This window comes from Lissotriton vulgaris, chromosome 5 (genome assembly GCF_964263255.1).
Source record: "Lissotriton vulgaris chromosome 5, aLisVul1.2, whole genome shotgun sequence".
NCBI classification, from domain to species: Eukaryota; Metazoa; Chordata; class Amphibia; order Caudata; family Salamandridae; genus Lissotriton; species Lissotriton vulgaris.
In genome coordinates this window covers 220,274,606-220,287,506 of record NC_141693.1, presented here as the reverse complement: position 1 = coordinate 220,287,506, position 12,901 = coordinate 220,274,606, and the positions used below count along the sequence as shown (strand labels likewise).

General features: G+C 45.1%; 1 protein-coding gene across 1 annotated transcript in view; it reads left to right on the top strand.

Moving 5' to 3' along the window:
• WDR31 (WD repeat domain 31) overlaps positions 1 to 12,901 on the top strand; it is a 207,905-nt gene that overhangs the window by 46,658 nt on the left and 148,346 nt on the right. The window lies entirely within an intron of this gene.

Below are 12,901 nucleotides of genomic sequence, written 5' to 3'. Positions count from 1 at the left end.
GTGTTTTCCAGCAATGCTAACCATGTATAAATCAAGAATGTCCTGAGGGTAGCAATACCAGCTATACATTCAACTGCAGGGCAATATTGTATTCTGTCCAAATATTAGTAAATTATAGTGCAGCAACTAGTTATGGTGCACACCAATCATGGTCTTTAGGCAACCATACCATAAACATGGGCTTGTTGTCTTTGTTAATTAAATTAAAATAACATAGGGATTACATGTTCGTTTCCTCATTTATAACAAAAAAGTGGTTCTCCGTACATTCTTAAGTGTCAGCAGTGAAGAATTTCAATATGACAGCAGGTAGCTTACATGCAGAATGAGATGTAGTACAGGTGATCAGTTTCAGAAGGACATTCAGTGAAATATTGTTTTTAGGCTTCTTCTCTTTGGAAACAATTTCGGTTCTTTAACAAGTGGCAGACCCTCTTATTTAATTGGAAAGCAGTAGGCTTTGAAGAATGTTTTAATTTTCAGGAATTGTTCAACACTTTCCCAACTAATGGAATTTCTTTTTAGCCTCCCCCTCCAGCAGGAACAGATACTTGGGAAAATGAACCCACATATATGTATCCACTGCATCCTTTGAACACGATGAGGGAAGACCAGTATAGGTTTTCAATGATTATGGGGTCCACAAAGGGGATAACTAAAGGCTGCTCTAGCAAGCTATTTCAGGAGGAGCAGAACTGGTGGTTATGAATTTCCATCTGTTGAAAATCAATACAAACCCCAAGCCTATGAAACCTAGAAACCCTATGTATATTTCCAAAATTAACGCACACTAGGAAATTTATTGGTGGTGCTCCCTCCGCTTGGTTGACCCGAATACTGATCAGGACATGCCCATTTTGAGTGCTTTGAATGTATTTTTCATTAATTAAATTAAGACGTCTTCATAGCCTGCCTCACAGAGGATCATGTCCGTAGGAAGGTAACCCCCTATGTTCCTTTAGAGTGAGAATATCAGTTATACTTACCTTTTCATGGGTCTGTATCCCAACTGATGCTAAACCCAGCAACGTTCCGGTGAGCAATTTTTAGAACACAGCCTCACCAACAAACTTGTTTTGGACTTGTCCCCTTCCAGACTAAAATCAATCATATGAACTTGGAAAAAGCTAGTATCACAATGCATGTTCAAATCTTCAATACCTTGAGGCTTTTACTGCTGGGTTGCAGACATCCTTCCCCCTGATAGTCATAAGAGGAAACTTTGAATGTGTAGCAGCTTTGTCCAATGTCAGAAAGCGGAGATGTCAGAAATGTGTAGTTTGTTCTATTTGTTGGTGGCCTGATGAGTTCTAAAGTGTATGCAGCATTGGCAAACGATTTCACAACAAAGTAGCTCCATGGCAGCTCTCTTCTCCTTGTAAGTAGACGTTAACCCCAGCCGCATGTAAACATGTCGATTTACAAAAGGGGGTGGTGATGAACAGAGTGTCTGAATTGAGCAGACCACTCTTACCCAGTCCAAAGATCAGGGCTTGATCCATCACCGTTATTTATCTCACTGCCCCATCCCAGCTCAGAACCTGGCTATATGCAAATCAGTCTGTCCCTGGCCCAGTGCATCATGGGAACAGGGCAGACTAAACTACCAAGCCAATTCTTTACCAGAAAGTAGACAAGCTACCGGGGACCGGTTTCTGGCATTTCAGCCTCTTCGGCCCGGCTTGCTTGAATCCTGATGGAGCAGTGAGAAAGGGACTCATGTCTGAGTATACCCTGCCACACCTATAGTGGCCAAAATCGATTTACAAAAGGGGGTGGTGATGAACAGAGTGTCTGAATTGAGCAGACCACTCTTACCCAGTCCAAAGATCAGGGCTTGATCCATCACCGTTATTTATCTCACTGCCCCATCCCAGCTCAGAACCTGGCTATATGCAAATCAGTCTGTCCCTGGCCCAGTGCATCATGGGAACAGGGCAGACTAAACTACCAAGCCAATTCTTTACCAGAAAGGAGACAAGCTACCGGGGACCGGTTTCTGGCATTTCAGCCTCTTCGGCCCGGCTTGCTTGAATCCTGATGGAGCAGTGAGAAAGGGACTCATGTCTGAGTATACCCTGCCACACCTATAGTGGCCAAAATCGATTTACAAAAGGGGGTGGTGATGAACAGAGTGTCTGAATTGAGCAGACCACTCTTACCCAGTCCAAAGATCAGGGCTTGATCCATCACCGTTATTTATCTCACTGCCCCATCCCAGCTCAGAACCTGGCTATATGCAAATCAGTCTGTCCCTGGCCCAGTGCATCATGGGAACAGGGCAGACTAAACTACCAAGCCAATTCTTTACCAGAAAGGAGACAAGCTACCGGGGACCGGTTTCTGGCATTTCAGCCTCTTCGGCCCGGCTTGCTTGAATCCTGATGGAGCAGTGAGAAAGGGACTCATGTCTGAGTATACCCTGCCACACCTATAGTGGCCAAAATCGATTTACAAAAGGGGGTGATGATGAACAGAGTGTCTGAATTGAGCAGACCACTCTTACCCAGTCCAAAGATCAGGGCTTGATCCATCACCGTTATTTATCTCACTGCCCCATCCCAGCTCAGAACCTGGCTATATGCAAATCAGTCTGTCCCTGGCCCAGTGCATCATGGGAACAGGGCAGACTAAACTACCAAGCCAATTCTTTACCAGAAAGGAGACAAGCTACCGGGGACCGGTTTCTGGCATTTCAGCCTCTTCGGCCCGGCTTGCTTGAATCCTGATGGAGCAGTGAGAAAGGGACTCATGTCTGAGTATACCCTGCCACACCTATAGTGGCCAAAATCGATTTACAAAAGGGGGTGGTGATGAACAGAGTGTCTGAATTGAGCAGACCACTCTTACCCAGTCCAAAGATCAGGGCTTGATCCATCACCGTTATTTATCTCACTGCCCCATCCCAGCTCAGAACCTGGCTATATGCAAATCAGTCTGTCCCTGGCCCAGTGCATCATGGGAACAGGGCAGACTAAACTACCAAGCCAATTCTTTACCAGAAAGGAGACAAGCTACCGGGGACCGGTTTCTGGCATTTCAGCCTCTTCGGCCCGGCTTGCTTGAATCCTGATGGAGCAGTGAGAAAGGGACTCATGTCTGAGTATACCCTGCCACACCTATAGTGGCCAAAATCGATTTACAAAAGGGGGTGGTGATGAACAGAGTGTCTGAATTGAGCAGACCACTCTTACCCAGTCCAAAGATCAGGGCTTGATCCATCACCGTTATTTATCTCACTGCCCCATCCCAGCTCAGAACCTGGCTATATGCAAATCAGTCTGTCCCTGGCCCAGTGCATCATGGGAACAGGGCAGACTAAACTACCAAGCCAATTCTTTACCAGAAAGGAGACAAGCTCATTGCACCATCAGGATTCAAGCAAGCCGGGCCGAAGAGGCTGAAATGCCAGAAACCGGTCCCCGGTAGCTTGTTTCCTTCCCAGTGTAAGAATTGGCTTTTGTAGTTTGGTTTGCCCTGTTCCCATCATGCACTGGGACAGGAACAGACTAATTTGCATACAGCCAGGTTCTGAAACTGGGATGGTGCAGTGAGCTAAAAAACGGTGTTGGATCTAGCCCTGATCTCTTGACTGGGTGAGAGTATTCTGTTTAATTCAGAGACTCTGTCCCTCACCACCCCTTGTTGTAAATATTTTTGTCCACCCTAAGCGTGGAAGGGTATACTCAGATGTGAGTCCCTTGCTCATTGCACCATCAGGATTCAAGCAAGCCGGGCCGAAGAGGCTGAAATGCCAGAAACCGGTCCCCGGTAGCTTGTTTCCTTCCCAGTGTAAGAATTGGCTTTTGTAGTTTGGTTTGCCCTGTTCCCATCATGCACTGGAACAGGAACAGACTAATTTGCATACAGCCAGGTTCTGAAACTGGGATGGTGCAGTGAGCTAAAAAACGGTGTTGGATCTAGCCCTGATCTCTTGACTGGGTGAGAGTATTCTGTTTAATTCAGAGACTCTGTCCCTCACCACCCCTTGTTGTAAATATTTTTGTCCACCCTAAGCGTGGAAGGGTATACTCAGATGTGAGTCCCTTGCTCATTGCACCATCAGGATTCAAGCAAGCCGGGCCGAAGAGGCTGAAATGCCAGAAACCGGTCCCCGGTAGCTTGTTTCCTTCCCAGTGTAAGAATTGGCTTTTGTAGTTTGGTTTGCCCTGTTCCCATCATGCACTGGGACAGGAACAGACTAATTTGCATACAGCCAGGTTCTGAAACTGGGATGGTGCAGTGAGCTAAAAAACGGTGTTGGATCTAGCCCTGATCTCTTGACTGGGTGAGAGTATTCTGTTTAATTCAGAGACTCTGTCCCTCACCACCCCTTGTTGTAAATATTTTTGTCCACCCTAAGCGTGGAAGGGTATACTCAGATGTGAGTCCCTTGCTCATTGCACCATCAGGATTCAAGCAAGCCGGGCCGAAGAGGCTGAAATGCCAGAAACCGGTCCCCGGTAGCTTGTTTCCTTCCCAGTGTAAGAATTGGCTTTTGTAGTTTGGTTTGCCCTGTTCCCATCATGCACTGGGACAGGAACAGACTAATTTGCATACAGCCAGGTTCTGAAACTGGGATGGTGCAGTGAGCTAAAAAACGGTGTTGGATCTAGCCCTGATCTCTTGACTGGGTGAGAGTATTCTGTTTAATTCAGAGACTCTGTCCCTCACCACCCCTTGTTGTAAATATTTTTGTCCACCCTAAGCGTGGAAGGGTATACTCAGATGTGAGTCCCTTGCTCATTGCACCATCAGGATTCAAGCAAGCCGGGCCGAAGAGGCTGAAATGCCAGAAACCGGTCCCCGGTAGCTTGTTTCCTTCCCAGTGTAAGAATTGGCTTTTGTAGTTTGGTTTGCCCTGTTCCCATCATGCACTGGGACAGGAACAGACTAATTTGCATACAGCCAGGTTCTGAAACTGGGATGGTGCAGTGAGCTAAAAAACGGTGTTGGATCTAGCCCTGATCTCTTGACTGGGTGAGAGTATTCTGTTTAATTCAGAGACTCTGTCCCTCACCACCCCTTGTTGTAAATATTTTTGTCCACCCTAAGCGTGGAAGGGTATACTCAGATGTGAGTCCCTTGCTCATTGCACCATCAGGATTCAAGCAAGCCGGGCCGAAGAGGCTGAAATGCCAGAAACCGGTCCCCGGTAGCTTGTTTCCTTCCCAGTGTAAGAATTGGCTTTTGTAGTTTGGTTTGCCCTGTTCCCATCATGCACTGGGACAGGAACAGACTAATTTGCATACAGCCAGGTTCTGAAACTGGGATGGTGCAGTGAGCTAAAAAACGGTGTTGGATCTAGCCCTGATCTCTTGACTGGGTGAGAGTATTCTGTTTAATTCAGAGACTCTGTCCCTCACCACCCCTTGTTGTAAATATGCATGTAAACATGTAACAAAACCATAGATCCTGAATTCCACACACCCCAGAGAGTAAAATGATGGGTGACCAGACTTTTTATGGTAGTCGTGATAAATGAGACTACTCTGTAGCCTTTCACACACGGAAACATGCAAGGGGATTCTTGATGTGCACAGATGTCCATTATTTCATACTTCACCCAGTCCTGGATGTAACATTTTAATTTTAAAACAAACTCTTTTGAAAAGCTCGATTTGGGGCTGCTTTCATTTGGTGGCAAATATCAACAAAATGACTGACTGTTAAATCATCTAGAGACCAAGGTCTCCAAACTGTGCAGTCAGTTGTGCCGCACTGCCAAATTTTCAAATTTTTCGTACTTCCCATACTTGTTTCCCCCTTCCGCTGTGTTATACTCATCTGCAAGCTCACTGGAGGGGTTCCAGATGTTTTGTTCCATGAGCTGGTTAGTGGACTGTGGGTGCACACAAAGTGCTCCCCCCTCCATAGGGATGATGACGGTTTTTCCACTGGTGTAGAAGCAGACGGACAGTGCACGGCAAACTTATTGCTAGACACAGTACAAAGCGTATTTATTTGTACCTTTTGGGAGAGAAGTATAGAAATTTAAAAAATCAATGAAATCCACAATATAGGGGGTCCTTTACATCTACCTGAATGTGTGCTGGTTGGTTGTGTTTGTGCAGTATGGGAGGTCATGTGCTGAGTAAATGGTGTCCTGACCATTCTGAACGTAGCACAATGTGGGGGCTTCCCCTTCAGACTGACTTCATGCATGTGGATATGACTGTATGCATGTTGCTGCCAGTGCAGCCTTTGGCTCTGTATTTTTTTTGCCTTACTTCTCAAAAGATGTCATTTTCTCTTCTGCCTCGTTATTACATAATCCTGCCCTAGAAAGGAGGACAAAGGTATTAATTCTTATGGTTTGTAAGGCATGTACAGATCAGCATGGATGGGGCATATCAGCTGCTCAACCATTTTGAGGCTTGTTTGGCAGAACAGCAAGTAGAATACACCTGTGAATATGTAAATGAAAAGGTGTATCAGTGCCTCGTCTGTTTGTTTTGGGGAATGGGTACATTGGGATTTAGGTGCATGTATGCTTGTGTATTTGTGGATCACCTCTTTCTTTGAATGTTTGTGGTCCATGTCTCCCATCTTAGTAATTTTGAAAACTATCATGAAAAAAACAGACATGCCATTTGCTCAGTGTATCCTGGCAAGTGAATCTGGAGTAGCAATTCTCACTACCCTCCATTTGATTACTTAGGCTCTGCTGAACCCGAAAAGAAAACAAGCATTTACAATGCAATGGTCTCGGCAATATTATAGGTAGAGCTATTGGTATTTTTTTTATATTTTTTTAACCCTAAATAAATTGCATTGTAACTTCTGTTGGCATTAGCGTAATATTTTGGATATGTGTTACCTATTGCAACACATGGCAGCTACCAGGCCCTCCAACGAAAAAGGTTTATCACAGAGGAGCAGATGTGGGAAACATTGGATAGTGAGCAGGTTGGGGAAGCAACAAGAAGTGGGTGGAAGGGGGGAATGCAACACATGAGGAAGAGAACAGCAAGAGGCATGAGGGCAGAAGAAACAAACGAGAAATAATGTTTTGCCTTTTACTATTGCAGCATATTTATATTAATGTATCACCTGGAGATGAAGTGAATTGCATAGAATCACAGGATGTTGTGCAGGACCGCAGAGACTCGAACCGGGATCCTCGGCTCTCGAGCCAGAAGCTCTAGCCGTGGTCCCACATCCTCCCCCCTTTTCTGTTATCTGACAGGGTGATTTTTCCTTCTCTCAGACTATGAGTGATGAACACAGCACTTTATTCATTACACAGACGAAACCGATGCATTAGCAATGCTTGTTTGTATAACGCACATCCTGAGCTCCTGTATTTTAAGTCGCCCGCTTTCACCTTCCACCAGCCATCAATATAGCAGGCATTTCTGATAGATCCAAGAAGTAGGGGCTAGGGTAGAAGTCATTTGCCAAGGATAACACAACGTGCTAATGTGTGGGAGCCTATGCGATTATACCAGACAAGCACTGTGTAAACGTTTAAACTAAGCTACTCTACATAGATCTGTACAATGACGGTGCTTCAAGGGAGCATGCACTGACTGCTCGCCTTTCTCTGCTATGAACCTGCACATCTCAGCGGGGGTTCAACACTGTCAATGGGTGAGTACTGGCACTTTTCGAAGACCACATGTACCCTGGGGCCGTGAACACCCACACTCTAGGATTGCACCGCTGAGCACCGTGGCACATGGTTGCAGCATGAAGTACGGATGAGCGCGCGCACAGAAAATACTTTTTTTAATAGCAGGTAGAGCAGGTTACACCCACACCGTATCTGTTCTAAAACCTGCAGCCGTGAGCACCGCCCCTGGACGGGGAATACACAGGGCTGGAAATCCCCTTCCCAGACAGGGCCAGCTGCACCAGCTACAGCGAACGGCAAACCAACCAGAAACCGACCTATCATCCCTGGCATCGCCCTCCCGAGATAAGCAGCAAGCTGCAGAATAGGAAAGGCAAAGCCAGCACAACAACCCCTAGAAGGCACTGGGAAAACACGAAGCACAAAACCAGCAGACTCGAAAACACAGCTGGAAAGGTGGTTTGTGGCTGGAGGTCCGCATATTTCAGCTCGATATCACTTATAGCAAGAAGCACTTCCTTAGCAGCAGTAATCACTCGTTTCCAGAAGCGCTCTGAGAGACTGCTTGGGACGGGAGGGTAGAGGGAGGAGGGAGACTGGATGGAGGCGAGCTGGGAGTGAGAGTGCAGGGAGGTGGGAGGTTACAGGGGAGAGGAGCGCGCAGGACGAGAAGCGCCGAGAGGGAGCCTGCCGGAACAGGGAGCTACGGACTGGGAGGACGGGTGAGAGCAAAAGGGAGTAGGGAGGTGGGAGTCAACAAAGTGAACACAAGAGGACAGTGAGGCTCACCTTCATTGCGAACAAAACAAAATGGCGGCCGGCAAACTCCGCCTTTTTTCCGGATTTGGGGGCGTGTTCGGTGGGCGTGGCTAAAAAGTGGAAAGAAGAACACCGAACACACCTCCAAATCCGAAAAGGACGGAGCCTATTTGGAGTGATGGCTCTCTCCTCCAATGGCTGGCCTCCATTTAGGAAGCCAGCCAATGGGAGAGAGCCAAAATTAGAGGCGGGATAAAAAGCCCCTCTAAGTAAAATAAGATCTCTCTACTTCCGGTTCTGCCTTTGGCAGAACCGGATAGTACCTCAACCTAAAAATGACTGCAATAGTGTTTCAAGTACTCCTTGTCCTTGCACGCACTATATAACCTTGGACTCCAGCCCCTACTGCCTGAGCTTCATTCAAATTGGCCCAACTTTTTTTTTTAATGATCTGTAATAACCGGTCAGATGTTCTATCCACTTGGTTATGGCATCTCTGACTACGAGTGATTCGTGGCTCTGAACATCCAAGCCTTCCTGTGTTCCCCTCTTTCAGCAAAATAGAGAGAAATCCTCGTCTGCCACGCCTGTTACAGATAGGGACCTATATAAGGATATAGATGAAAAGGACCTCGGCGGTGACAGATTATACTTTTTGGTACAAAAACTACGAGCTACATTAATTGTGTTCCAAAACCTTTGGTTGTCATGTTCTAACTGTGCAAAAATAGCAAAGTGTAATAAGCATGAAAGTAGGATATTTTTATTAAAACCCATTTAGGAGCACAGAACCTGCATCAGGTAGTTCCCTGTACGAAATACACTAAAAGTAACCCTTCTCATCGTCCTTGTTTAGTGTTGCATGTACTAGACACTATTGAAAGGTTACATAAACTGCCATGTGTCTCTTTTCAGGAGCTTACAACAGGAGAAAGTTTGATGTTTTATTAAGAGCATGGACCCTATGATGCAAACTTAAAAAACTGAAAACAGAGAATGGAGAGAGCGCTCAGTAGGCTCCTCGAAGTCTGTGATCTCGCCAAGCGATGCTAGATAGAAGTCTTTTTCCTCCCATACATGACCAGTCAAGGTCTGTGGTTGCCCAGCACCATTTACCTTCAGAGGAGGGTACTGCCCAACTTAATGGCTGGTGGGTGGAAGAGGAGTAGGGAAGGCAAATGCACACCAGTGGAGACCGGGAGAAAGTGAGCACATTGAAACTGGGTGTATAGCCAGGGCATATGGTCTGAGGAAGACCAATAGTACGCATGTGGTAGTTCAAGGTTGAGTCTCGGCCCAATGGCTGAAATGGAGTCTGACTCCTTTGCGTTGAGTGATCTACTGGCAGATAGGGTTGAGTGTGAAGCATTAGAGTGTGCCAAAAAAGAAGTATAGTCTTGCTAGTAAAAAGAAGACCTTTGTACCTCTTCAAGGTGGGCCAATGGTGAAAAGCCATACTTTAGAAGTGACAGCCTCCTGAAACATGGGAGTTTTTTGATGGCATCCTTTAAGACGCTTCACAAAAGTGAATGGACTTTACCAGAGGGGGGCTGGGGTTCAGGCTGAATTGAAGTGACTTTTACATACTATGAGAGGTAATCTTTGTGAGAAATACAATTCATTACAAGAAGATATAGAGAAAATATAGCTAGTTTCAGCAGTGTCTTGTTGAGTCAGTTTACAGCTAGAGAATAAGGTGAAAAGATTAGAAAATGTATCCAAAGCAGGAAACATCAGGCTGATGGTTATTGAAACCAGACGGCAATTTACTGGATATAATCGAGGACTCCCTTAGACAAATTGGGGCCATAGACCACAGAAACATACAAAGAGAGCTTTTATACTACTGATGAGGAAAAGAGGAGGTTCTACGGTGGAGACTGGTTTAGTTCTGTAGCCTATGCACAGACTACAGATTGGTATAGTGGTGGCTTTATTGAAAGAGGTCTTCTTCAGAGGGCAGAGGGTTCTGAAGTATTGCTACTAGAACAATGCACAGCTGCAGAAAACTGCAGAGAATACAAAAATCATTGTTGGATTTACAGGTGCAAAACTACATCATGATGGGCGGCCCGGCTTTGGGTCCCCTAGAAGGACAGAACATGTATCTTTGTTAAAGTTGAGTCTGCCAAAGACTTTATCTGGAACATTTGAGAAGAAAAAGCCCTCCTCCATGATCAACCTCTTGTGTATGTATAGAGGACTATAGACACCTCCACCAGGCTTTCTAATTAGTATTGCAGTTTAGAAGAGCCTGTTGATCCCAACATTACATTGTTACCTCTCCTCCTTAGTGCTTTCACTTATGATTTAATTTACATCGAGGTGTGGCAACAATTAGATTTTAGTTGAGCTGTACCTAAATCCCTTCGGCTGTGTGCATACATAACCAAGATATTAGCCCCCATTCCGAGCTAGGTGCTGCTTTGATGTGGAGTAACTAGGGTCAGTGTTAGCAATTCTGAACAATATATCCACCCTAATTAAAATTCTGAGTGCCCTGGCCCTAGATTATGGAATGCTGGATTTTGGATTAACGGGTCCAATTTGGCTTGCTGTTTCCAATTTCTGGCACTTTGCCTCCTGTAACTCAGCAGCTGGGAAATGTGTGTGAAGAAACATTTGATTAGCCCAATATTAAGCCCCACAAGGTAAAACTCTGAATCTGGTGGTGTTCTTCATGGGAACGCCACTGCACCTGACTCTAAATGAGGGCCTTAGAAATAAAGGGCCTGGTTCACAAACTGCACTTTGCAGTAAATATGTTCTGTAATACTACAACCTATACTTATGTGTGCAGAGTTACCCCTACTGGGAATGGGATAAGGGAGGCATAAGAGGGGTTTAAGGTGGGATTTATGGAGGGATATCACCCACCCACACAAGAGTGAGCCAATTGCTTTACTCTCAGGGTGGAGGCATGTAATACACGTTTGCAGGAAGTTTACACTCTGAGTCTGTGAATACTGAAAGTAGTAAACTTTCTCCACAGTGTAAACTTATTCAAAGTGTATGCTATTTTTTCTGAATCAGGCCCCTTACTGTCAGCCCTTTAGAATGTTGATTTAGGGGAAATACAAAGGTAATTGAAAAACGTGCTGTTGGTTTTTAAGTATGTGTGGTAAAAGCCCAATAAGCAAATTAAAAATCAAAAACAAACAGACCTGAGGAACTGGTAAAGACCTTCATATTAGTGAATCGCAAAATGCAATGTATGAAGTTGTATAGTACACCTTTTGCGATTCCCAGGTAGGTCGCAATTTGCGACCCCGTCGGAATCGCAAAAATCCTGGGGATGGGGGCCTGCTGAGATCAGCAGACCACCATGTCCCTGATAGCTTTTAAATAATACTATCTTTTTTGGTAAGGCAGACTGTTTTCCTTAAAAGAAAAACAAGATGCTTTACAAAAAGAAATATGAAAAGTTTTCTTTTCATTTTTTAAGAGCAGGCAGTGGTCCATGGGACCACTGCTTGCTCTAAAAAATGGTTTTACACACATTTTCAAAGGGGAAGGGGTCCCTTCGGGACCCCTTCCCATTTGCGAATGGGTTACCACCTACTTTAAGTAGGTGGTAAAATGCAAATGTTTTGCGACCACAATTGCGGTCACAAAACATTCATACATAACTATGCGATTCGGTATTAGGAAGGGACGCCCAAACACGCCTCTTCCTAATACCGAATCGCAAACCCATTTTGCAATTCAGTAACTAATCTGCCCGTTTGCGAATGCAAAAAGCCTTGATACATCTGACCCTTAAAGACACAATGAATAACTAATAACTTGAGGAGCTGGAAAATCACTCCTGGCGGTCTAATCTGTGTCTAGTTGGAATCCCTGAAAGATGTGAAGGGGGCCAAACTATTCAATGGGTCAAAACATACAATTAAACATAGTTTAATCCCAGATTTTTCAAGGGACCTCACTATTCTAAGAGCCCATAGGGTTCCATCTCAGCCATTCCTTAACTCAAAATTAGAGCGAACAATTTTACTGAACTTTGCAAACTATCGGTTAAAGATCAGATTCTCACTAAAGCCATCCAAAAGAAGCAATTTTCTACTGATGAAGGATACAGTTGCCGTATTTTTTCCGACATGTCAGCAGCTGCAGCATAACGGCGAAAGGAGTTTGTCAAGCTCCTGTATTTATTTAAAGCCCAGGGCACACAGGCTGCTGCAATAGCACAGCAGTCTAAGTTGAGGGTCCTAGTGAAAGGAACATTTCATATATTTGTTAACATAGAAAAAGCTCTGGAATTATTGCAAGAAATTTTCACCAGGAAATAGATAAATGGTGCCCAACAACATGATTCTTGGGTGGGGGCGGGAGGGATTGATCACGCAGGGTGCATCACCATGGCACTCAGTTGGGGTATCAACTTGAAGTGAGAGGAGAGGGGCACTGTGGGCAATTCCCCTTCCTCTGGGGGGTGGGAGTGTAGGCACAGGGGGAGGGTGGCATGGTTGGAAACAAATAGCAGAATCATAGAGGGAAGGACACTGCCAAGAAATATATAGTTGACAACACCTTAAATGTAAGCAATAACTATAGATATGTGTC